Source organism: Mauremys mutica, unplaced genomic scaffold (genome assembly GCF_020497125.1).
Source record: "Mauremys mutica isolate MM-2020 ecotype Southern unplaced genomic scaffold, ASM2049712v1 Super-Scaffold_100210, whole genome shotgun sequence".
NCBI lineage: Eukaryota > Metazoa > Chordata > Testudines > Geoemydidae > Mauremys > Mauremys mutica.
In genome coordinates, this window is record NW_025423288.1 from 473,496 (window position 1) to 496,286 (window position 22,791).

Below are 22,791 nucleotides of genomic sequence, written 5' to 3' on the forward strand. Positions count from 1 at the left end.
GGTTCACGGACGTGAGCGCCAGGAGGAACCTCTTTCGAGTTTTCTCCTTCCCTTTTCCTGATTTTACTAGAAAACAGATGTCCCTGTTCAGAAGATAAGAGCCTCCTTGAGGTCTGAAACCTGTTCAGTCTGATCCATCTGGTGACAGTTGAATTCTAGGCATGGAAAACACGAACTTAAGGAGGCAGAATTTTATTCCGCACCTGGGATTTTGTCCCTTAGAAACACCGGGGACATTAGGGTTTGTCCTTTTTGTTTCACCTTTTCCTCCATCCATCCCTTCCTCCTTTCTCTTTGTTGCTTCTTTTGTCCTTTCACCTGTTCCCCTCACAACACCAGGAACGGGGTGTGTGTGTGTGTGTGTGTTACGGGGGAGTGTTTGGCAGCTCCCACTGTGGGAGCTCCACCCAAAAATATGGGGCTGAAATAGTGCTCGGGCAGTGATCCCCACCGGTGACCTGGGCCATCCTTTGGGCTCTCTGGTGAGAACCCTCAGCCTCCCGTCCTCAGGCTCTACCCTGATTGGCTGAGCAGGGGGTTATTGGCAGGGAGGAAACTCAGGTCCTTGTTGTTCTCTTTTAAGACCAAGTAAATAAGTCATAACCAGTTCTATGTTTGATTAATTTTGCTGCTTCTCTGCATTAATGGTCTCTGACCAGTTCATGATAGCGGTTTCTTTGGGTTTGATTTAGTTTGTTCTCTTATTCTCATTTTAAAAGCCCTGGATCATTTTGAGGGGAACAATGTTTGCACAAGGCCAAGGAAAAATAAGAAAAGTTAAAAATCTGCATTGGGATGAGGGGGTCTGTGTGGGCCAGGGCAGGGGTGGAGATTTTCATGGGGGGGGGGTTAAGGGATAAATGAAAGGCTTTTGCGGGAACACAGGGGGATGTTTTGCTGTTTAATTTTTCCAAAGGGAAACCTCCCCACTTTCCCTGTGCTGCTGCCCAGCTCAGACCCCACTGACACCCCTGTGACGAAGTGGGAATTTTCTGAACGTTTTGCATATTGTGTATGCCTCAGTTTCCCCTATTTGTTGCACGATTATCTACATCAGAGGTCCAAAATGTGGGGTGCATCCTGCCAGGTGGAATGAAGTAACATTCAGGGGAATGCAACTGGGACCCAGGCCAGCCCTCCACAAGGGATGGGGAGAGAGAACCACCCAGCTCCGTCCTGGCCCCAGGGCCGCCCACAGGATTCAGGGGGTCTGGGGCAGGGCCGGGTCTTCAGCGGTGGGTCCCTCTCGGAGGGAAGGACCCGCCACCAAATTGCTGCCAAAGAATGAAGTGGCGGCAGTAGAGCAGCCTAATCTCCGCCAATCGCGGCTTTTTTTCCATTTCCGGCCACTTATGGGGCTTGTACTCACCAGCCAAAGTGCCGCCGAAAACCCAGAGCGACTCACAGGGCCCCTGCGGGGCCTGGGGCAAATTGCCCCACTTCCCCCGCTTCTGGGCAGCCCTGCCTGGCCCCAGCCCCAGCTGCTGGCCCTGGCTGCAGGCAGTGCTCCCAGGGCTCCACTCCCAGCCCTTCTCCTGGGGCTACACTGCCAGTTTCACCCCTCACCCCCAGCTCTGGCCCCTGCCTCAGCCCTCTGACCCCTGTCTGCGTCCCTTCGCCTGTAGCAGTGGCCCTATTCCCAGCCGTGGCTCATGGGGGACATGGAAAAAGGTAAGGGGGGGCATGACCCTCAAAAGTTTTGGGACCACTGATCTCAGTGGTGGGACAAGAGTGTTTACAGGTGTGGCTCCTGTCCAGCTGCCTGGGCCCAGACAATGGCCACAAATTCTGTCTCCTAGCAACCGCTTGCCGGGGCACACCTGCTGCAAGAGGCCAGCTGGCTGGGACGAGTTGGAGAACAAAGAATGAGGTGGAGGTCAGGTGAGCAGGTTGCCAGGGAAACAGAACAAAGGACAGAAGAGGGCAAACGGGCCTGGCTGAGTTGGGCTGTTGGGAGCAAGGAGTCTGCTGGTTTGGGGACCCAAGGGAAGAACCCAGGCTCTGAGGTTTGGGTCTCCCCAAGATGGACGTTGCTGAATCTTCCTGCTTCCTGTGCTAACACAGAACTTTCCCAGGCTGGATTCCAGACCACTAATAAAGCTTCTGTTTTACAACGCTGGCTGAGAGTCACTGGTGACTGTGGAAGTTGGGGGTGCAGGACTCCCCTTCGGGGGGTGTACGGCTTTCCCAGGTGTCTGATTCAGATGGACTCACGACAGGAAGGTTTTGGGGTGGGACGGGGGGCTGAAAGGTCCAGGGTCGTTCTGAGGAGCTGCTGAAGCCAAGGAGGCTTCCCCCAGTGAGAGCATGTGGGAGGAAAGACTTGGACCTGCCAACTTTGTGACCCTGTGAACGTGAAGTGACCAAGTGGTGAGTTAACAATGATGCTGTTGCACAGGATTTGACTGGAACTAGAAAACAAAAAGCCCTTAAGGTGGAACTCTTGGGTGACTAGAAAGATCTGATTTGTATTTGGAAGTAAATAGATTGTTACATCAGTCAGAACAGCCTGGTTTGGTTTGGTTGGTTGGTTGATGGGTTGGCCGCTTTCCCTGGTAAATTGCAGAGGGTTCAGAGAAGAGCCACAGGAATGATTAAAGGCTTGAGCAGGAAGAGAAGTTTAAAAAAATCCTGCAGCCCAGGATAACCTCCCACTGATGGCAATGGGAATTGAGCCTTTGAAACTAGCCGCTGGTACCTGCGGTCTCAGCTATGGATTAAACTGGTGGCAAACACAGCTTCAGCCAAAGAAGTGAAGGATGTAAGTGAAAGAGCAAAACTGGCCATCCGGGGAGCTGCTGCAGTCCCATCACCACAGCTGGAAGGGAGAAAAGGAAAAACTCCCTAAAGTGCTGGGAGCAGCACGGAGAAAAGGAAGTTTGGCCATGAGATCAGTAGCAATAACTATGAAATGAAGGAGTGCTTTCTCCTCTGTGCCGACAGGTTTGAATTGTGTCACTTTACTACAGGACAAAACTTGAAAATATCCTGCTCTAATTTCAGGATGGTTCTGTAAACATAATCGGGTCTCTGTGGGAAGTGGGACATTCAAAATTCCCAAGGAATTGAAGGGGTGGGGTTCACGGTTTGTCACCTGAGGGCAGTGCAGTTCAAACTGATGACCAGAGAGGAGAGAGCAGGGATTGCGGGACACCTACCCGAGGCCAGCTGCAGCGCTGTAATCGACCAGGTATCTACACTGGTACCGCGGCACTTTAGCCCCGGAGCAGAGAGCTGTACACCTCTCGTCAGGGTGTATTTTTTACAGCGCTGCAACTGTGCAGTTTCTGTGCACTAAGTGGCTTGGCCGTGTGCACACCTCAGACGTTACACCGCAGAAAGCTGCTTTACTGTGCAGAAACCTGCCAGTGTAGACAAGGCCATCGATGGCTTAACTAAGAACCCAAGACTGGTCATACTGGGTCAGACCAATGGTCCATCCAGCCCAGTGTGCTGCTGAGAGTGACCAGTGCCAGATGCGTCGAGCGAATGAACAGAACAGGCTTGTTGACCGGCAAGATGAGGGTTTTTCACCATTACCTTTAACTTCATTGTTGTTGATTCCTACTTATCCTATCTCACCACACCTCCCCCGAGGCCTCTGGGCAAATCAGGTGTGAACCACTCCTGTGATACAGGCCTGTCCCAATCCAGCTGAATTGAGGCAGACTTTGGGCCAATGTCCATTTGGAAAAGGCCTGCTTAACCCAGCGGGTTTCTCAAAGTATCTGTTGCTGTGAACAGCATGTAGTGTGGACGTGTGCAGGGGCAGCAGGTTATATGGGCTCGTGGTGCCCGAGCACCAGGAATATTCAAGGCTGGGGGCTGTGCTCCACCAATATTTGGAGCTGGGTTTCTCCCCTGACCCTGCCTGGAGCGGGCCCTGCCCCCCCGCCCCGCCCCAGAGCATCCCCTCCCCCCGCCCCCGCCTCAGAGCTTCCCTGCCTGAAAAAAAACAGCCGGTGCCTCCGTCCCTTGCTTGTGCTGCCGGCTGCCTGCCGCTGCTTCTGCCTAAGGCTATAGAGAGCAGCGGCCGGCAGACTGTTGGAGCAGCTCAGGAGGTGAAGGGGAAGGGGGAGAGAGGAGTGGGGAGGAGGCAGACACGTGCTTGGGAGCCCTCTCTCCCGTCCCCAGCACCCACCTGGAGGAGACACCAAGGGGACTTCCAGCCAGGAGATGGACATCTGGAGTGGACCTCACTCACCGGAGCAGCTGCTGGGGCTTCTGTGAGGTTTGACCCTGTGATCCGCCCCCTCCCCCCGCAGCCCCCACTCCTGCCCCACGCTGGGCAAGGGGCAGCCCCATCCCCAGTGAAGCTATGGTGAGGGGCAGCAGGCTGCAGCAGGGGAGGCAGGAAGCCACATGTGCTGGCAGTCCCCCCCTCCAGCACCCACCCACCCACCACAGGGGAGATGGGGGAGGGGGGCTTCCTAGACCTGAGCAGCTGGGGCTTGGGTGAATTTTGTGACACCCTGCCCCCCCAGCCACCACCCTGCAGTCCTCACTCCTGCACCAGTGAGGCTATGGTGAGAGGCAGCAGCAGGGGAGGGCACGTGTGACGGCAACAACCCCCCCCCCCCGGTACCCACCGTAGGGGAGGTGAGTGGGCTTTCTGGACCTGAGAGAGGCCCTAGGAGCATGTGCAGTGACCGTGGTGCAGAGTGAGTGTGGTGCTGGGGGGTCCTCTCTGGCCCTAGCCCTGGGGTAGCCTGTCTGCACCCCAAGTTCCTTATCCCCAGCCCTTCCCCACCCCAGAGCCTGCAACCCCAGTACCCCAACCCTGAGCACCCTCCTGCACTGTGAACCCCTCATCCCCAGCCCCACCCCAGAGCCCTCACCTGAGGGGAAAACCGTGCAACTTAAATTTGATGGTCAGTTTGGCGTATCATTGTGTTTAGCACCATACTTGATTATTTTACACCCTTTAAAGTGTATAACTAGTTGTATACAGGTGTTACTAAGTAAGAATGTTCTTAATGTTTTCTCTGAATCCTGTGTGGGTGCCTCAGTTTCCCCTGTGCATTTCTCAAGGATCTAGATGGTGGGATAAGGGGGTGTGATTGTTGTAGAGCCCTAGAGGGCCAGTGTGATGCTGTCTGCACAGAGAATGGCTGCAACCCTGTCTCCAGGCAACTGATGGCCTGGGCCGCTCTCCTGCAAGCTGCCAACTGAAGGTGTTGGAGAACAGAGAGATCAGGTGGCCTCCTAATGCCTGGAAAAGAGACAAAGGCCAGAGGAGGGAGTGTCAGTGCCTGTGTGGACTTCCAAGAAGCGCATGGTGTGGAAGGGGATGCTGGGATGCTTTGGAACAACTCCATACAAAGCCAGTCAGGACTCTGGGGGAGCCTCCTCTCTCTGAGCAGACTGTCTCCAGGGCAAGAAGCTTACACCCTCCTGGGTCTGACCTCGGAGCATTCAGCCCCTCCACACCATGCGCTTTCCACAGCGAGTCTGCCCAGGCAGGTCCTGGGGCAACCAAAGGTACCTGCACCCCAACTCTGCAGTCAGACGTGACCCTCAGCCAGCCAGTAAAACAGAAAGTTTATTAGACGACAGGATCACAGTCTAAAACAGAGCGTGTAGATACAGAAAACAGGACCCCTCAGTCAGGCCCATCTTGGGGGATTGGGGAGCCCAGACCCAAGTTCTGGGCCTCTCCCCATTTCCCCATCCAGCTCCAAACTGACACTCCTTCCTCTGACCTTTGTGTCTCTTCCGGACAAGGAGGCCAACTGATCTCTTTGTCCCCAACACCTTCAACTGGCACCTTGCAGGGGAAACTGAGGCACACACAGAGTATTCAGAGAAAACATTAAGAACATTCCCACTTTGTCACAACAGGTGCAACAAAATATAATGTCGTATATTGAAGCAGGCAAGTGCTGCTTCTGACTTTCCACTTTTAATTGACCATTGTAATCTTGTGGTGCCGACGCATTGTAGCTTCATTTTATATCGGCTTCCAGGGCGGCAGCGGGGGGGCACCACCAAAAGTTATACCAACCTGCCGCCTACGGCTGTGCTCCCAGAGAACAAGCCACCTCCTGCACAAAGGGGATCAGAGGACCTACCAAAGCCCAGGATTGAACCAGGGACCTTTAGATCTTCAGTCTAACGCTCTCCCAACTGAGCTACTTTGGCAGCCATGTGATAGTAGTCTGGCCTGCTCCTTGTCTGTCTGGGATGTTTTTGTCAGCAGTTGCACACAAAAAGAACAGGAAAACGAACGGCTGCTCCACACCCCCACCGGAGGAACCCGGCGCCCTTAGCTGTGGGGAGTAAGAAGTGGCTGTTGGCTGACAGGGCCTGTCCCCGAGGAGCTGGAACAGCAGCTGCCACCTCCCCCTCGGCTCCAGGCTGTGGGAAATGCTCATTGCCTGGCTGCATGGGCAGATGCTGCTCCGTGCTCTGGAGAGCGTCTGTATTGCTCTGTCAACCCCCCGTCTTCACTGAGCCAGTCTGGTAAGGTCCCAAGTGCCCCCTCCGGCCTGGCAGCTGAGAGTCTGTGCAGACATCGGTCCCCCTGCCAGCACCACAGGCAGCAGCAGCGCCAGCCCCCAGCACCACAGGGGCACTCAATGCACTTCCTGTGGGGAAATGGCTCCTTGGCGTCCAGCTGCTAGAGTGAGAGCCAGGAGAGAGCAGTGTCTGACTCACCGTGGGGGAGAGAAGAGACCTGGTGAGTGCGGATCTCCCTCAGCCTCCCCCACAATGCTGGTCAGTTGTATTGTCACTGTGATAGTCAGTGCTTCCCTTCAGGGCTGACCCTAGAGGGATCCGGGGTCTGGGACAAATCCCCCCTTTCCTCCCCAGGCCCTGCCCCCACTCCACCCCTTCCCGCAATCCCCCACCCCTGTCCCAGCTCACCCCATTCCTCTCCCTCTCCCACATCTTCCCATCTCTCCTCCTCTCCCCCACAGAACAGCTGATCACTAGCAAGTGGGAGGTGCTGAAGAGGAAGAGGAGAAGCTTGTCAGCAAGGCCTGTAGTTGAAGGGGGCAGGGAGATCTGGCTGCCAGTGGGCACTGAGCACCTATTTTTTAAATTGTTGGTTCTGCAGCCCCATAGCTCCCATGGAGTCGCTGACTTGGCTCCTTTCGCACTCTAGAGAGAGGAGCAGAACCAGGGCTATGGCTGATCTATGGGGCACCAGGTGAGTGGCAGAGGCTTCAGGTGCTGAGAGTTTGCCAGACCCCTCAGGGACACAGTGTGAGGGGGTGTCCCAGGGATCTCTATGAAAGGAGCAGAACAGGATTTACTTGGGGTGGGGAGAGAATTGAGAGTGTCTCAGGGGGCTGTACAGAGGTATTGCCTGGGTGAGAGACTGGCTAAATCACAGGCCTCGCTGTGAGCAGGATTTGAACCTGCGCAGGGGAACCCTATTGGATTTTGAGTCCAACGCCTTAACCACTCGGCCATCACAGCTGTGAGCACAAAACTCCCCCAATGCCAGAGAAACTGGCAAAGAATCACAATGCCCAGGCATGAAATCATCTAACTACAGAATTCCCACCACAAACCTGGCTCCCAAAGCACAGGGGGGATTGCGGGTTTGTTCTCTTTGCTTAGCCATGTGCAGTCGCACAGAGAGCGTGTTTAACAGTCTCCCCTCCCACAGAGCGGGAAGGGGAAATGATTCTCAACTTGAAGCCTGACATAGGGTGACCAGACGTCCCGATTTTATCAGGACTGTCCCGATATTTGCTTGTTTGTCCTGCGTCCCGACCGATGTTTGGTCGGGACACTGGACAAACAAACAGTTTTGCCCTCTGCTCCGGCACACAGGCAGAGCCCGGAGGGACACTCGCCCCCCCGACACTGCCTCCTCCTTCCCCCATTGGATCCCTCCCCAAATCCCCACCCTGGCCCTGCCCCCAGCCCCACCCCCTCACTGCCCCATTGGATCCCTCCCCAAATCCCTGCCTGGCCCTGCCTCTTCCCCAAGCATGCGGCATCCTCCTCCCTCCCAGGTGTGCACACGGGCCATGGCCATGGCCGGGAGCGCAGCATGGAGGCTGCTCCAGCCCTGGAGCCTGCGGGGCAGTGCAGTGGGGCTGGGGGCAGTGCGGAGCGGGCAGGACCCATGTGGGCGGGGGGCGGAGACACACGTGGGGCAGACACACTCCTGCCGGGAGGGCCTGGGCCCGGCTGCCTGGTTTGCCCCTTGCCCGGGAGCTGCAGGAGGGACCTGGAGCGCGGTTCGGCTGCAGAGCACGGAGCACAGGCTGGGCCCAGGAGTGAGGGGATGGGGGAGCTGGGGGTGTATCGGGGGTCGGAGCCGAGAGTTGGGTGGAGACGGGGCTGTGCCACTGCCGCCGGGGGGGGGGGGCGGAGCCTCTGGCTTTTTTTTTTCTCCGCCCCCTCACATGGCAAAGTTAAGGTCTGTCGCACTCGATCTGAGCACTACACCCCATCTGAGCTCAAAGAGCTGAGCACGCAAGAGCGGCGGCCCGGGCGGGCAGGGGGAGGGGCCCGAGCGGAGGGGCGGAGCCGCGTGAGCAGGTATGCAGATCTGTGTGCGAGCAGAGCATTGTGGGAGCGGACGCAGGCTGCCAGGCAGGGCCCGACTTTGGCTCCGGGAGCTCGGCGTGGGGAAGGGACGGTCTCCGGGGGCCGCGTCGGGGCAGCTGTCGGCAGTGGGGGCCGGTGTGGGCGAGGCCGGCGGTGGGGGCGCGGCGGTCCGCCCCGTGTGTTATAAGTGCGGGGCGAGCGAGGGCGGGCGGCGGCCGGGCAGCAGGAGCTCATACTTACCTGGCAGGGGAGATACCATGATCACAAAGGTGGTTTTCCCAGGGTGGGGCTCATCCATTGCACTGCGGGTGTGTTGACTCCTGCGATTTCCCCAAATGCGGGAAACTCGACTGCATAATTTGTGGTAGTGGGGGACTGCGTTCGCGCTCTCCCCTGGGGATTGGTTTGAACAACAGAAAACCGACAGTGGGCTGTTTAGGCTTAGTGCACTGCAAAGCAGATTTTCAGGAAAGCAGTTATTAGTCTGGGCCTTTGGGAGTGCTCTTTTCCACAGGCCCTGTACTTCTAGGTATCTTTGTCACACGTTCCTCTTTGTAAGCAAAGCTCAGCTCTGAAACTTTACTTGGGTCTTATAAGGCTCTTTCTGTGTTCTTGGTTTTCCCTGGTCTTTTGCAGCTGATCTGCTCTCTAGTCTGCTTTTGGGGGGCTTGGACCGGTGCCTTCCTTGGCTCTAAGGGGAGCTGCCTGCCTGCTCTGCTTCTTTCCCTGCTTGTAGCTTCTTGCCTGGCCCTTCTTCTCGGGCTCTTCCTTCTTTGACGGGAGGACGGCCTGTCCAAAACGCCTGTCCCACCTGGTCCCCTCGTCCAACAGGCAGCCTCGTCCCCTGCCCTGGGGCCGCTTTGGCTTTCGCTGTCTGTTCCTGTCTCTTGGTGGCCACCCTGTCTGTGCTACGGAGACTAGGCTGTCACAACCCTGTGCTGGAGGAGGGCTTTCCGTTGCTTGAGGCCCACCCACCGCCTCCCCGAATGCCCTTTAGCTATGCTCTCGGGTTAGGGCGGCGTGGCCGAGTCGCCCAGGAGCGGGTTTTCCCTTTTGCACACCTCTGACGGACGGAGCTGTTTTGACTTAACTGTTCAGCACGCACCGACCCTCGGGCCTGGGCTGCACGGGGAACGTAAATCGGCGCGGCTACATCAGTCCGCGCCTTGGTCGGAAGAATTCTTCCGTCGACCTAGCTCCCGCCTTTCGGGGAGGTGGATGGCCGGCACCAACGAGGAAAACCCTCTCCAGGACCCTTCTCCGGGAACAGTGCCCTTCCGTTTGGGGAGATTATGCTGCTTTAAAAAAGAGAAATTGTTTAACTGCCTTTCCCTGAGGCCAGGTTGACTTTGTATTGCTTCCCTCGTGGCTCCTCATAGCAGTTGCGTTCTGAAATCTTTAGGCTTTGACTTCATTTATGATGAAATCTTGCTGTAACTTTATTCTAATTTTCAATGAGTAACTAGACCTGAGCTGTTTGGTGTGTTAGGGGAGGATTGTTTAAAAAGCTGGGATTCCACTTTTGGCTGCCTTTCCATTACATTTCCTCTGAAAGCCCACCGAAAGCCTCCACTTCCCACATAACTCTCTCAAACCTGCAGTCATCAGGCATACAGAAGATGCTTACAGTTTCACTCCATACGAGTCCAGTTCCTTGCTGTTTCCTGTCTAACCACTGCACACATATGGTATCCCCTCCCTACCCGGAGCTGCTTCCTGGCTTTTGCGCTCAGGACAGGAAAACGAGAATGGAGAGGTAAGCTGTGCAGGGAACTCTTCCTCAGCTCGCACTCCACCCCCAAGGGCCTTTCGAGGTCTTCTACGGACTTCAGGTTTCATTTGATTTCCAAGGTTTATGGGCTCATTAATTAGCCATCTCTCCTAATGCAGGGATCCTACGGGTCAGACCAAAGATCGATGGCCCAAAAGAGCTAAGAAACAGAAATAAAGGTGAGCGCTAGGCGTTACATTCAGATGAGCATCCAGAATCTGACTGTGCCCTGGCATGTTCAACGCTGCCGAAAAGAAGGAGCTCGTCCGGTCCCTCTGCTAGCACCCAAACCTGGTGGCTAGTCGGTCTGCTGGGAACTAAGGAAAAGGAAAAGAATTAAAGGAGTCAGGAAATAACAAGGAAATGAAGAGGTTTGTCCAACGGGTTCTGTCTGATTTACCGTCTTCCCCAGCTATCCGTCCAAGTTAAAGACCTAGCCCAGTATCCTGTCTGCTGACAGCGGCCAATGCCAGGTGCCCCAGAGGGAATGAACAGAACAGGGAATCATCAAGTGCTCCATCCCCTGTCGCCCATGCCCCGCTTCTGGCAAAACAGGGATACCTAGCTAGGGATACCGTTGGCGAAGCGCCATAGATGGACCTATCCTCCATGAATTTATCTAGTGCTTTTTTGAACCCTGTTACAGTCTTGGCCTTCGCGACATCCTCTGGCAAAGAGTTCCACAGGTTGACTGTGTGGTGCGTGAAGCAAGACTTCCTGTTGTTTGTTTTAAAGCTGCTGCCTATTAATTTCATTTGGTGACCCCTAGTTCGTGTGTTATGAGAAGGAGTAAATAACTCTTCCTTATTTACTTGCTCCACGCCGGTCATGGTTTTATAGACCTCCCTCGTATCCCCCTTTAGTCGTCTCTTTTCCAAGATGAAAAGTCCCAATCTTATCAATCTCTTCTTAGATGGAAGCTGGTCTATATCCCCTCATCATCTTTGTTGTCCGTTTCTGAATCTTTCCCATTCCCATATATCTTTTTTGAGATTGGGGCGACCGCATCAGCATGCAGTATTCAAGATGTGGGCGTACCATGGATTGATATTGAGGCGATATGATAGTTTCTGTCTTATTACCTGTCCCTTTCTTAATGATTCCCAACGCTCCGCTGCACATTGAGTGGATGTTTTCAGAGAACTATCCACAACGACTCCCAGATCTCTTTCTCGAGTGGTAGCAGCTAATTTAGACCCCATCGTTTTATAGGGATAGTTGGGATTATGTTTTCCAATGTGCATTTACTTTGCACTTATGAGCATCGACGTTCATCTGCCATTCGGTTGTCCCGTCACCCAGTTTTGTGAGATCTCTTTGTGGCTCTTGGCAGTCTGCCTGGGACTTAACTATCTTGAGCAATTTCGTATCACCTGCAAATTTTGCCACCTCACTGTTTAGCCCTTTCCGCAGATCATTTATGAATAAGTTGAACAGTACTGCTCCCAGTACAGACACCTGGGGATAAGAGAGGGCAGATCCTCTTCTGACACTGGCAGACCAGGTGCCCCTAGGGCTTACTGAAAAGTGACAAACGCATGGCTGGAAACTAGTCTTGCTCACCTGTTTGTTAGTGTTGTTAAAACAGGCATTAGCTTTATAAAACGTGTTTAGAGTTTATGACAAGCTCGTGAGTTGCTGCATGCATTATTCTCACCTATAATAGCCGTAGCCCATGTTGTAAGGTGATATATAAGCGTTGGCACTAAAGCTGTAAACCCCCTTGCCGCCGCCCCCGCCACCAGTCAGGAGAGAAGCATTACCAAGTGTGAAATGCTAGTTTACCAGAAGAGGCGTCATCTCCTTTCCAACAAGAGAAGGCCCTGACTGAGACATCAGAGAAGCCACAGTGGATCATCCGTGGACAAAAGACTTCGTTGATGGCTCCCCCTCACACACCTACGAGGAGGCAGAGCCCTGCACAAACACTTGCCCCCATCAGCTTGAGCTCTGGGGGAATGGAATAAAAATCCCTGTCAGGAAGAAAACCGTTGTTCCCACCCGATGTTGCTTGGACTTCAGGGAGACGGCACACTTTCTAAGCATCAGCAAGGGATCCCAGCTGTTTGGCTAGGGTTAGCCCTAAAGAACATACAAAGCTTGCGTGTTACAGCAGCTTTTACTACACCTGGATGGCAAGATAGAGTCAGAATGCCCAAGGAGTCTGTTTGTTTGGTCTCTTGCAGGTGCTACTGATGTCCTTTCTGCTGTCCCTGGTGTGGAAAGACAGAGGCGGTTTTGAATCTCTTCAAATTGTTGTTAGTGCTGCAGTTGCTTACCCTAAGCTTATGCCGTTAGATCTCTTTCACGGTGTATTTTGGTCCTGAGAGGTAAAAGGTGTGTTGTTATGGAGTGAGATAGCAAACGTCAGTTGCAGAGGTGGTGCATGTGCCCCCTCTGGTCCCAGAGTCCAGAATTTCCATAAACCCACCCACTGTCCTGTGACTAACAATCTCGCTCTGCTAACTCTTCCAGCAAAACAGGCCAAAGAAAGTGTATGCGAGCGCTGTACCACAGCCCCGTTGCTCTTTTCGGTTCCTTCCCACAGAACTTTCGCTCCATACCAGTCCAGTTCCTTGCTGTTGCTTGTCTAACCACTGCATGCATGTGCTATACCGTACCCTGAGCTGATTCCCGGCTTTTGTGCTCAATACAGCCTTGCCCCTTCGTGTCTCTGTGGCACAATGTGTCAGCGCGTTCGGCTGTTAATCGAAAGGATGGTGGTTCGAGCCCACCCAGGGATGACGCTAAGCCTTTGCTGTTTCCTTGCTTCCCCGAGGCCTCTGGGGGAACCATTTTGCTGCCTCTGGGCCTCAGTGCTTTCAGCTGGTGGTCCAAAGAGCGGGCTGGATGCCATTCAGAAACCCATCTGCCAGCAGCCGTGCCGGAGGCTCAGGCTTATTCCTCAAGGCCGAGGACAAAAACTTTCAGCCGGGAACATTTCGCTCCCTTCCCGCCTCGGCCCAAGCAGCAAGGGAGAAGCGGAGGAGACACACCGGCTCAAAGACGCCTCCCTCCCACTTCCCTGTACGCTGTGCAAAGCTCTTGGCCTGCCTCATGCCTCGTCAGGAAAGTGCGGCCATGCGGCCCAAGCCTGAGTCACGTCCGCAGCCTGGCCCGCCCCGGCTGATGGCGCGCAGAGCCACGCGAGTCAATGGCAGGTCGAGTCAGGAGCCTCGGCTCTTTCCCCTGACAGCCACACACACAGCGCTGCCTAGCGCCCCGAGAGCCTCCCTCGTGTTCTCCCGCAGCAGCCGCCTGCCGGTGTGAGTGGGAAAAGGGGACCAGGAAGCACTGCAGCCTCATTCCAGGACAGGAGGCCCTCACCACGCCTAAGCCTGCCTCTTGCCTTCAGCCCAGGCAGCCAGAGGTGCCGGGGAGCTCCCTGGCAGGCCGCTTCGCCTCAGCCACCTCTTGCCTCACGGCCTAGGCTCTTGGTGCTCTGCTGGTCACCGGCTAGCTTGAAGGCCCAGAAGGAAAAGAAACAAGCGCACGCGTAGCAGAGGATGGTTTCGATCCAGCGACCTCTGGGTTATGGGCCCAGCACGCTGCCGCTGCGCCACTCTGCTGGCTCTTCACACTCTCCCCCTGCCACCTAGCCGCCACTATCCAGATTAGTGCCTTACGCGCTCTCGCGCTGGCAGGCAGATGCGCAGGCTGCTAGGCAGCTGCCCTGGTCACAGGATTTTACAGCTTCTACAGGGTAAAAGGGATCTATTTGGGGTTTGGATCCCATTGGGAGCTGGGTAGCTGAGTGCCGGAGACGGGAGCACTTCTTAAACTGTTTTCAGTTAAGCCTTCAGCTTGTGGGGGATGAGGTTCAGCCTTGGATCCGTGTCTGCAGCAGGCAAGCGCATCTGGCTCAATCGCCCCCCCCTCCCCCCCGCTGTATTAGCAGACTAAAACCCGGAGCAAACACACACGCCTTGCAAAGGAACAGCAGCCGGGATCTCAAACAAATATCAACATTTTATTTAGATGACGTTCAAAGAAAAAAACAGTGTACGGTACAGCGTTTAGGCGTAGAAGTTTCTGGTGCTCAGGGAACAACGTACAGCTTACCCAAGGGGTGCGAAGTTCGGTTTAAAATGGGGTGGCCTAAGGAATACATAATCTGCAATAGCCCCGACTGGGGGTAAAAGGTTTACGTTCAGACACTGAGTTAGGAGGGTATGTTGTCCATATGAGGGCTACGTTCGGGTGTGGAGTATAACGAGCGGTTACGACGATGAGGATGGATTGACGGGCGTTTGGTGAGTTTTAACGTTCACTGTTTTTGAATCTTTGCCACAATCTAGTTGAAGCAGGGTCATCTGTTGGTGATCTGTCGTCAAGGCCTATCACTGGCTGGTGCCTCAGTTTCCTCTAGGCAGCAGTGCTGCAGGCTCCTTTGGTCAGTTCCCATGCAGCTGTGTTGGGGGAAGGGGGAATAGAGGCTCATGCTCCCCAGCCCCACGCCCCTCCCCCAGCAGCTGGGGAATCCAGGCCAAATGTAACCCTGGTAGCTGGGCCCGGATTAGCCTGGGCCGGGGTAGGGCTGGGGAGGAATTGCGGGGGAGACAGATGCACCTGCTGTGAGGGGAGATCCTCCCATTCCCTGCCAACCCCCCTCACTCCTTGCAGCACGGCGCCCCCTAGCACTTCTTTCTCTGTCGTGGGGGTGTCTGCTGCCTGCTTCTCCCTTAGCATCATCTCTCCCCACCCTGGGGCACTGGCATCGCCCGTCCTGTGCAAACAGGCAGGTCCCGGTGTGCCCCATGGCGCTGCCGTGCAATTGGGGGAGCAGTGGTTGAATGGAATATGGGAGTGGGCAAGGCTGGGGACCAGGACTCCTGGGTTCTCCCCCCAACTCTGGGAGTGGAGGTTAGTGGGTAGAGTGAGGGAGGGGCAGGGCTGGGATCCAGGGCTCCTGCTTTTTCTGGTTTTCTCCACCTCCTGCAGCTGCCTTGGTCCTTTCGGTGCATTTCCTGTTCCAAATTCATTTGCTGACTTGTGTAACTCACCCCAGAGGTGGCTGCATCTCAGTTTTGGGTGAGGCATCCTTGGCTGCATCACCCCCTAACCACGTATCTCTCCCCCCTGCAGGTGACCCTGCAGCACTCGGCAAACATCCGCAAGATCTTGGGGCGCTTTGAGCATTGGGCAGGGAGGGGCCAGGAGCCCTGCCCCCCCTGAGAATGGGACCCAGCTCCCCCTACTTTTTACAGGGATTAAAAAGGGGCAAAGGGGGGCAAATCAGAGGAGGGGGGTGGTCAGGGTCTGAGCAGGGGGTGGAAATTGACTGGTCGGGGGGTCAAGCAGCTGGAGGCAGCGTTAGGAGAGGGGCTGAAGGGCAAAGTCAGGGAGGGGGGAAGGAGCCGGAGTTCAGCCCAGGGGGAGGCGCTGCCAGAGGGTTAAACCCCGGCACAGGCAGGGGCAGAGGGGTAACAGTTACCCCGGGGGGCTGAGACTCCAGTGTTTGCAAAAACTGGGTGGGGGGAGCAGAGGGGCTTTTCTATTTCCCCTCCCACAGGCAGCACCTCTCAGCAGGGGCTTCCCAGGGCTGGGCTCTTAAAGGCACAGGCATCCCACTGCCTAGACACTGCAGCTCCTCTCTGATGTGACCTACTGAGGTGCTGCAGTAGGAGACTCAATTCAGTGAAACCGGCATTCCCTATACACCCCCAGCCAGGGGGCTGTGCACCCCCTCCCCCGAATTTCCCCAACACCCCCCAGTGGTCAGGTAGTTACATGCAGCGCTGCCAATGTTGTCACTGGTTGCAAATCTGAATTGAAATTGAAACATTAACACACACTTTAAAAGCAGCTCCAACGTATGAAAAATACTTGTACCTGAGAAAGTAAAATAGGGTTGGAAAGTCTGGACAAAGCCAGGATTCCTCACCCAGCTGTTGTGTTTGCTGACAATGTCGGTCCATTGGCTTCCGCAATGTTGGCCAACCTCAGAATTTCAAATGACGATTTGGAAGCAAGGTGTGAATGAGCTCTGCCCTGACAGCTAGTGACGAGTCAGGGTTGGGGGAGGCTTTGGGACCAGACTGTATTTACATGAACTCACCTACTCTGCCGAGGTGTCCAGCAGACAGAGCTGGGCCGCCTCTGCTCTAGGTGCCCAGAGGAGGAGGGAAGGTGTGTGGGGCTCTTCCTCCCTTCTGCCAAGCCCTGACTATCAATCCCAGCCCTGACCCTCCTTTCTTCAAGCCCCATGTGGGTGCCAGGAAGCACAAGGGCCAAACTTGTGGGCCTCAGGTGAAGCAGCAACCATCCGGGTAGCAAGTTCTAGAGCCGCAACCCATTGTGGCCATCCCAGCCAAAGGCCTGGCTCTAGGAAGTGTGAGTCACCCAGCAGGAGGGGGGAGACTGGCTCTTACAACAGCTGGAGACAGGGAAGTTGAGCACTGTGAGCTCCAGGGCTTTACCACAAGCCAACACAAGGTCCCACTGAGATTTGAACTCAGAGTGCAGGATTCAGAGTCCTGAGTGCTGCCCGTTACACCATGGGACCAGCTCGTGCTGCCTTCTCTGCACATCAGTGACCCTCATGGGGTCGGCTCATGTAAGGGACTGTTGGCCCCTTACTAAAGCTTAGTGGGGGGTTTGGTTGGCTAGTTCCCAGTCCCAATAGAAGGGGGAAGGGCCAATGGGAAATCAGGACCCTGAGACTGACAGTCCCCTGGGCACTTGCCTCTGTGCTTGAAGGAAGCAGGGCCAGGCTTCATGGGCTGGGCAGGCGGGAGCCCAGCACCTCTCCTCCTCTGGGCACCTAGAGCAGAGGCAGCTGGTGCTGACTGCTCCAAGGGAAGGCTTAAAAGCAACTGAGGCCAGGGCAAGAGGAGGGGAGGACCATGCTTATGTGTGGCCAGCAGACAGCCACAGGGCCAGCCTGCTCCCTGCTGTGCTGAACCCCACTGAAGGCCACCCACAGGCCACCTGCAGATCAGCTGCTGATGCTCTGTGGCCAACATCAGAAGAAGGTAGGAAAGCAGGGCCAGCCCCCCTGGTGGGGCCTCTTATGGTTCCCACCCCAGCTGCTCACTTTGGTAGTGGAGCCGCCCATTTTCTTTGGCAAGTCAGGAAGGGCAAAGGTGAGACTGGAAGCACCTGGGGCTCATGCCCCAGCCTTTGTGACACCCAACCCCCAACTCCTTCCCGGGGCTCTAGCTGAAGCCAGAGCACTGAGTTGAGTGACCAAGAAGAGGTTCCAGCTGTGAAGAAAGCAGGACTTGCAGCACAAAGTGAGCACAACCACGAGGGGACTCAAATCCTGAATCATCCGATCCACAGGGAGATGCCTCATCCTTTAGGCCACATGATGAGTGGGTCTAAACACTTCTTTGGAAAAGCCGGACACTGTGTTTCTCAGGTCATCTACTGAGGGGGGCCGAGACGCTCTGGGCACAAGAAGTTAAGTTCCCAGCGACACGTGAGACTTAATTGTATGGGGCCAGGTGCAGGGCTTTGGCAGGGAGGCTCGGGCATGGGGGATTGAGGTGCAGCAGATGGACCGGCTATCTAGGCACAGAGATTTAGTCTCCCTGAGGAGGAGGAGGAATCCTTCTGACAGGCAGTGGCTGTGCAGAAAAAGAGGAGGGGTTCCTGGGACTTTTTTTGACTCTCTTTTGCCTGCCTGCTCACTCTTGTGCTGAATGGTGAAGATTTTTTTCAACAAGCTCAGGTAGCTCAGTTGGTAGCGCATCAGGCTCTTAATCTGAGGGTCCAGGGTTCAAGCCCCTGTCTGGGTGCTTGGTTTTTAAGTTGCCTGGTGTGCCAGGAGCCAAACTCTGTTCACAGCCACATGCGGATTCCCAGAAGCTGTGGCCATTTCCTGGAAAGGTTCCTTTCCTTAGCAATCAGGAGAGAGGCCACATCCACAGGATGAGGCCTAGAACATGCAGTCTCTGACTGGCTGGAAGTGCTGTGGGGCCAGGTGCTGAGAAAGCCCAGAGGGGGAACAGCAGAGATGGGGGGAAGGGAGAGAGAGAAGCAATGAGGACAGAGCGCAAGTGTACAGGGGGCATCTGGTCTGGCTATTGTGAGGAACTTACCTGGTTTATACATGACCCTGGTGGAATTGGCCATCGGGAGGATCTGAGTCCCCACCCCCTTACCCAGAGGCTGCCTGACCTGGAGGACTGTTAGGATACAGAGATTCAGGCCAGTCTGCAAAGGCCTGTACTTTAAGAATTTAGGTGTATTTTTATCACTTAGCTAGTTATAAATATATAAAAGAAAGAATAAAAAATCACTGTCTGTCTGTGTAATGGCCTTCTCTTAGGCCTGGTCTACACTAGGCGTTTAAATCGGTTTTAGGAGCGTAAAACCGATTTAACGCCAAAACCGTCCACACTAGGAGGCACCTTATATCGATTTTAATGACTCTTTAAACCGGTTTCTGTACTCCTCCCTAACGAGAGGAGTAACGCTAGTATCGGTATTAACATATCGGATTAGGGTTAGTGTGGACGCTGATCGACGGTATTGGCCTCCGGGAGCTATCCCACAGTGCACCAGTGACCGCTCTGGACCGCAATCTGAACTCGGATGCAGTGGTCAGGTAAACAGGAAAAGCCCCGCGAACTTTTGAATATTTCCTGTTTGCCCAGCGTGGAGCTCCGATCAGCACGGGTGGCGATGCAGTCCGAAATCAAAATAAAAAAAGAGCTCCCGCATGGACCATGCGGATGTGATCGCTGTAAGGGCAGGCAAATCCGTTCTATCCGTTCTATCAGCGCTCCGTTACAGAAGATGAAATTCAGAATCCTTTTTTAAAAATCTCCAGACAGACGCCATAGCAGGGACTCAGCGCACTGCAGCGTGACAAGCGTAACGGAAAGCCAAAGAATCAAATGGATGCACATGGACTGGAGGACTGAAGCTATCCCACAGTTCCTGCAGCCTCCTAAAATTATTTGCATTCTTGGCTGAGCTCCAAATGCTTCTAGGGTCAAACACAGTGCCCGCGGGTCAGGGCATAGCTTGGCAATCTACTCACCCACCCCCCACCCACCCCCAGAAGCGAAAGGTAAAACAATCCTCTGACTCTTTTACATGTCACCCTATCTTTACTGAATGCTGCAGATAGACGCGATAGTGCAGCACTCAACACCAACATCCTTGCTCCCCGCCCCGTCATGGGCGGCTGATGGTACAAAATGATGGAAATCCATCCTCATCATCAGCATAAGCTGATTGTGCAAAAAGATGGAAATCCATCCTCATCATCAGCCTCAGCTGATGGTACAAAAGGACTGGTAACCGTCCTCGTCATCAGCCTATTGGCCCTAATTTTTTCTGGTGGATGGATGGTGCAATATGGCTGGTAACCATCCTCATCATAGCAACAGGGGGCTGAGCTCCATCAGCCCCCACCCTTCATGTGTAAAGAAAAGATTCAGTTGCCCCTGGACTAGCAGTGGGATGCTGGGCTTCTCTCCTACACACTGCTTAATGTCCTGTCTGGACTATCATAGCAGCTGGAGGCTGCCTTCCACTCATTTCTCACTAACAAGTCAGTGTGTCTTATTCCTGCATTCTTTATTAATTCATCACACAAGTGGGGGGACAATGCTACGGTAGCCAAGAAAGGCTGGGGGAAGAACGGAATCAACAGGTGGGGTTGTTACAGGAGCACCCCCTGTGAATAGCATACAGATAATAATTTCTGCGGGCTCTGACACAGAGCAGGTGGTTCTTTAGCACACTTGCCTATATTAGGCAGCACTGATTCTATTTTTAGATACCAAAAAGGAGGGATTGACTCAGGGAGTCATTCCCAATTTTTGCTTTTGCGCCCCTGGCTGATCGGCCAGGGGCACTTATGACAGCAGCCAATGGTACAAAACGATGGAAGGTACAATATGGCTAGTAACCACTCTTGGCTTTTGCGCCCCTGGCTGATTGACCAGGGGCACTAGCAGCAAATGGTACAAAAGGACTGGTAGCCATGATCATCCTCAGTTCCAATTTATGGAAGGATTTGGATGGTGCAATATGGCTAGTAACCATCTCTGCTGTCATGCAAAAGCAAAAGCATGCTTCTGTGTAGCGCTGCTGAATCGCCTGTGTGAGCGGCATCTAGTACACATACGGTGAGAGTCACAAACGGCAAAAAAAGCTCCATGATTGCCATGCTATGGCATCTGCCAGGGCAATCCAGGGGAAAAAGGCGCGAAATGCTTGTCTGCCGTTGCTTTCCCAGACGAAGGAGTGACTGACGACATTTACCCAGAACCACCCGCGACGATGATTTTTGCCCCATCAGGCACTGGGATCTCAACCCGGAAGTTCCAAGGGGCGGGGGAGGCTGCGGGAACTATGGGATAGCTAGGGAATAGCTACCCACAGTGCAACGCTCCAGAAATCGACGCTAGCCTCGGACCATGGACGCACACCACCGATTTAATGTGTTTAGTGTGGCCGCGCGCACTCGATTTTATAAAATCTGTTTTACAAAACCGGTTTATGCAAATTCGGAATAGTCCCGTAGTGTAGACGTACCCTTACTGTGACAGTCTGAGGCCTGGTTCTTCGGCTAGGCAGCAAAGGCAGCCATAAGGTGGGAAGTGTATGGTCACATCCTCACATTCCCAACTAGTCACATTGAACTAAGGTGCTATTGGGCTGTTAGGAATATAATCCTGTCCTGATATTCCTATCACCTCCAGAGAAAGAGAAACTTAGTTTGGTAGCATCCTGTCTGGCAAGAACTCACTTATCAATAGACACAGCTCGAAAACCCTTATGTCTGTATAGATGTAGTTGTGAAATCCTCCCTTCTGTATTGTTTTGTATGTTTATTTGCATGGTCTCTGTCTGGTTCTGTGATTGTTTCTGTCTGCTGTATAATTCATTTTGTTGGGTGTAAACCAATGAAGGTGGTGGAATATAATTGGTTAAATAACCATGTTACAGTATGTTAGGATTGGTTAGTTACATTTCAGTAAAATGATTGGTTAAGGAATAGCTAAGCAGAACTCAGGTTTTACTATATAGTCTGCAGTCAATCAGGAAGGCGGGGGGTGGGGAGTGGAATGGGACCAGGGACTGGGGATGGGGGAATTGGGATCATGTTTTGCTACAGGGGGAAATGGGAACGGGGATGGGAACAGAAACAGGGACACAGACAAGGCTCTGTGGTGTCAGAGCTGGGAAGGGGACACTGAGGAAGGAAACTGGAATCGTGCTTGCTGGACGTTCACCCCAATAAACATCAAATTGTTTGCGCCTTTGGACTTTGGGTATTGTTGCTCTCTGGTCATGTGAGAAGGACCAGGGAAGTAAGAGGGTGAAGGAATAAGCCCCCTAACACTGTCATTTGTTGCTGTAGGCTCCATTCACATCCCACTCCTGACACAATCACTGTCTTCTATCTGACAAAATAGCCTAATTTCAACCTCTCCTGTAACATTACACCACCAACTATTTAGCATTTGTATGAGAGAAGTTGGAGGGAATTCAAACATCTTCAAATGGCAAAACTTTTCCCCCGACCTGGTCAGTGAATCCTATGGTGAGAAACTTTCTGTGCATTTCAGTTTCTTGTATTGTCGGCGGGGGCTGAGGTGCTGGAAGGGAAATGTCCATGGAAAACTTGGACATCACTGTTGTCCAAAAAAAGGCTGGTGTTAGACACAATCGCTTCTCGTATTCCTGTGGAATCCGAGTCTAGCTGAAGAATTTCTGTCTATCCTAGAGAGAATCATTCCATTGTAAATACAAATGCAATGAGATCTTCAGGTCGAGTCAGCGCCTTTAAAAAATATTTACTGAGAAAAAAGCCATTCTTTGCCTTGTTGATAAGGACAAGAAGCCCTCTTTTCCTTTCCATTTCAAATGCGAAATGAATGGAGATTTTCATTGAAAAACTTCTCGTTTTTAGGGGGAATTGAACCCAGGCCATGGCTGTTAAAACACCAGAACCTACTGCTTAAAGCACCAGGGAGGGATGGTTTTTTTTGACAGCCAGTGTTGCTTTTCTCAGCCTCCTATTTCACCAATGTGCAGTTAAGCTCTGGAATAGGCTCCCAAAGGCGTCTGTGGTGTCTCTGTCCTCAGAGGTTTTTAAGAACAGGTTGAACAAACCTCTGTCGAGGATACTCTGCATATACTTGGTCCCATAGATAACCTGCTCTAGCTCTATCTGCTACCTTCATCGTGTTTGGATGTAAAGGTGGGAAATGATGGAGAAATTGGCCCCTCTTTCAAGTTTAAATGTTGTAACTTCTACATCTAGACCTGGGTGGCCAACCTGAGCCAACGTAACTGCCAAACATGCACCTTTGTATGCAACTGCTGAGTCAGTTGTGAACCTTGCTACCATTATCATTATCCCTTTGAATAATGATGGTGATGGACACTTGGCTGTATATCCCAGAGTGTCCTGGACGTCTACAGGCTGCATTAGCCAATCCAACCATTCAGCACTTGCAGATGGGCACCTCTGTATTCTGCCTGAGTCTTGTACAGCTATGAAAGGCTGGTAGATGCCGATATTTTCCCGTCTTTTTAAC

At 53.6% G+C, this 22,791-nt stretch overlaps 5 non-coding genes across 5 annotated transcripts; 2 read left to right on the top strand and 3 right to left on the bottom strand.

The window, feature by feature from the left end:
• Positions 1-6,068: 6,068 nt before the first annotated feature.
• Positions 6,069-6,141, bottom strand: TRNAF-GAA. The gene has a single exon. It is a non-coding gene; the product is annotated as a tRNA-Phe (tRNA).
• A 1,202-nt stretch (positions 6,142-7,343) lies between these two features.
• Positions 7,344-7,425, bottom strand: TRNAL-CAA. Its single transcript has one exon. It is a non-coding gene; the product is annotated as a tRNA-Leu (tRNA).
• A 1,318-nt stretch (positions 7,426-8,743) lies between these two features.
• Positions 8,744-8,907, top strand: LOC123360062. Its single transcript, XR_006575955.1, has one exon. It is a non-coding gene; the product is annotated as a U1 spliceosomal RNA (small nuclear RNA).
• A 7,808-nt stretch (positions 8,908-16,715) lies between these two features.
• TRNAQ-CUG lies at positions 16,716-16,787 on the bottom strand. The gene has a single exon. It is a non-coding gene; the product is annotated as a tRNA-Gln (tRNA).
• Positions 16,788-17,951: 1,164 nt separating this feature from the next.
• On the top strand, positions 17,952-18,024 carry TRNAK-CUU. The gene has a single exon. It is a non-coding gene; the product is annotated as a tRNA-Lys (tRNA).
• The last annotated feature ends 4,767 nt before the right edge of the window (positions 18,025-22,791 follow it).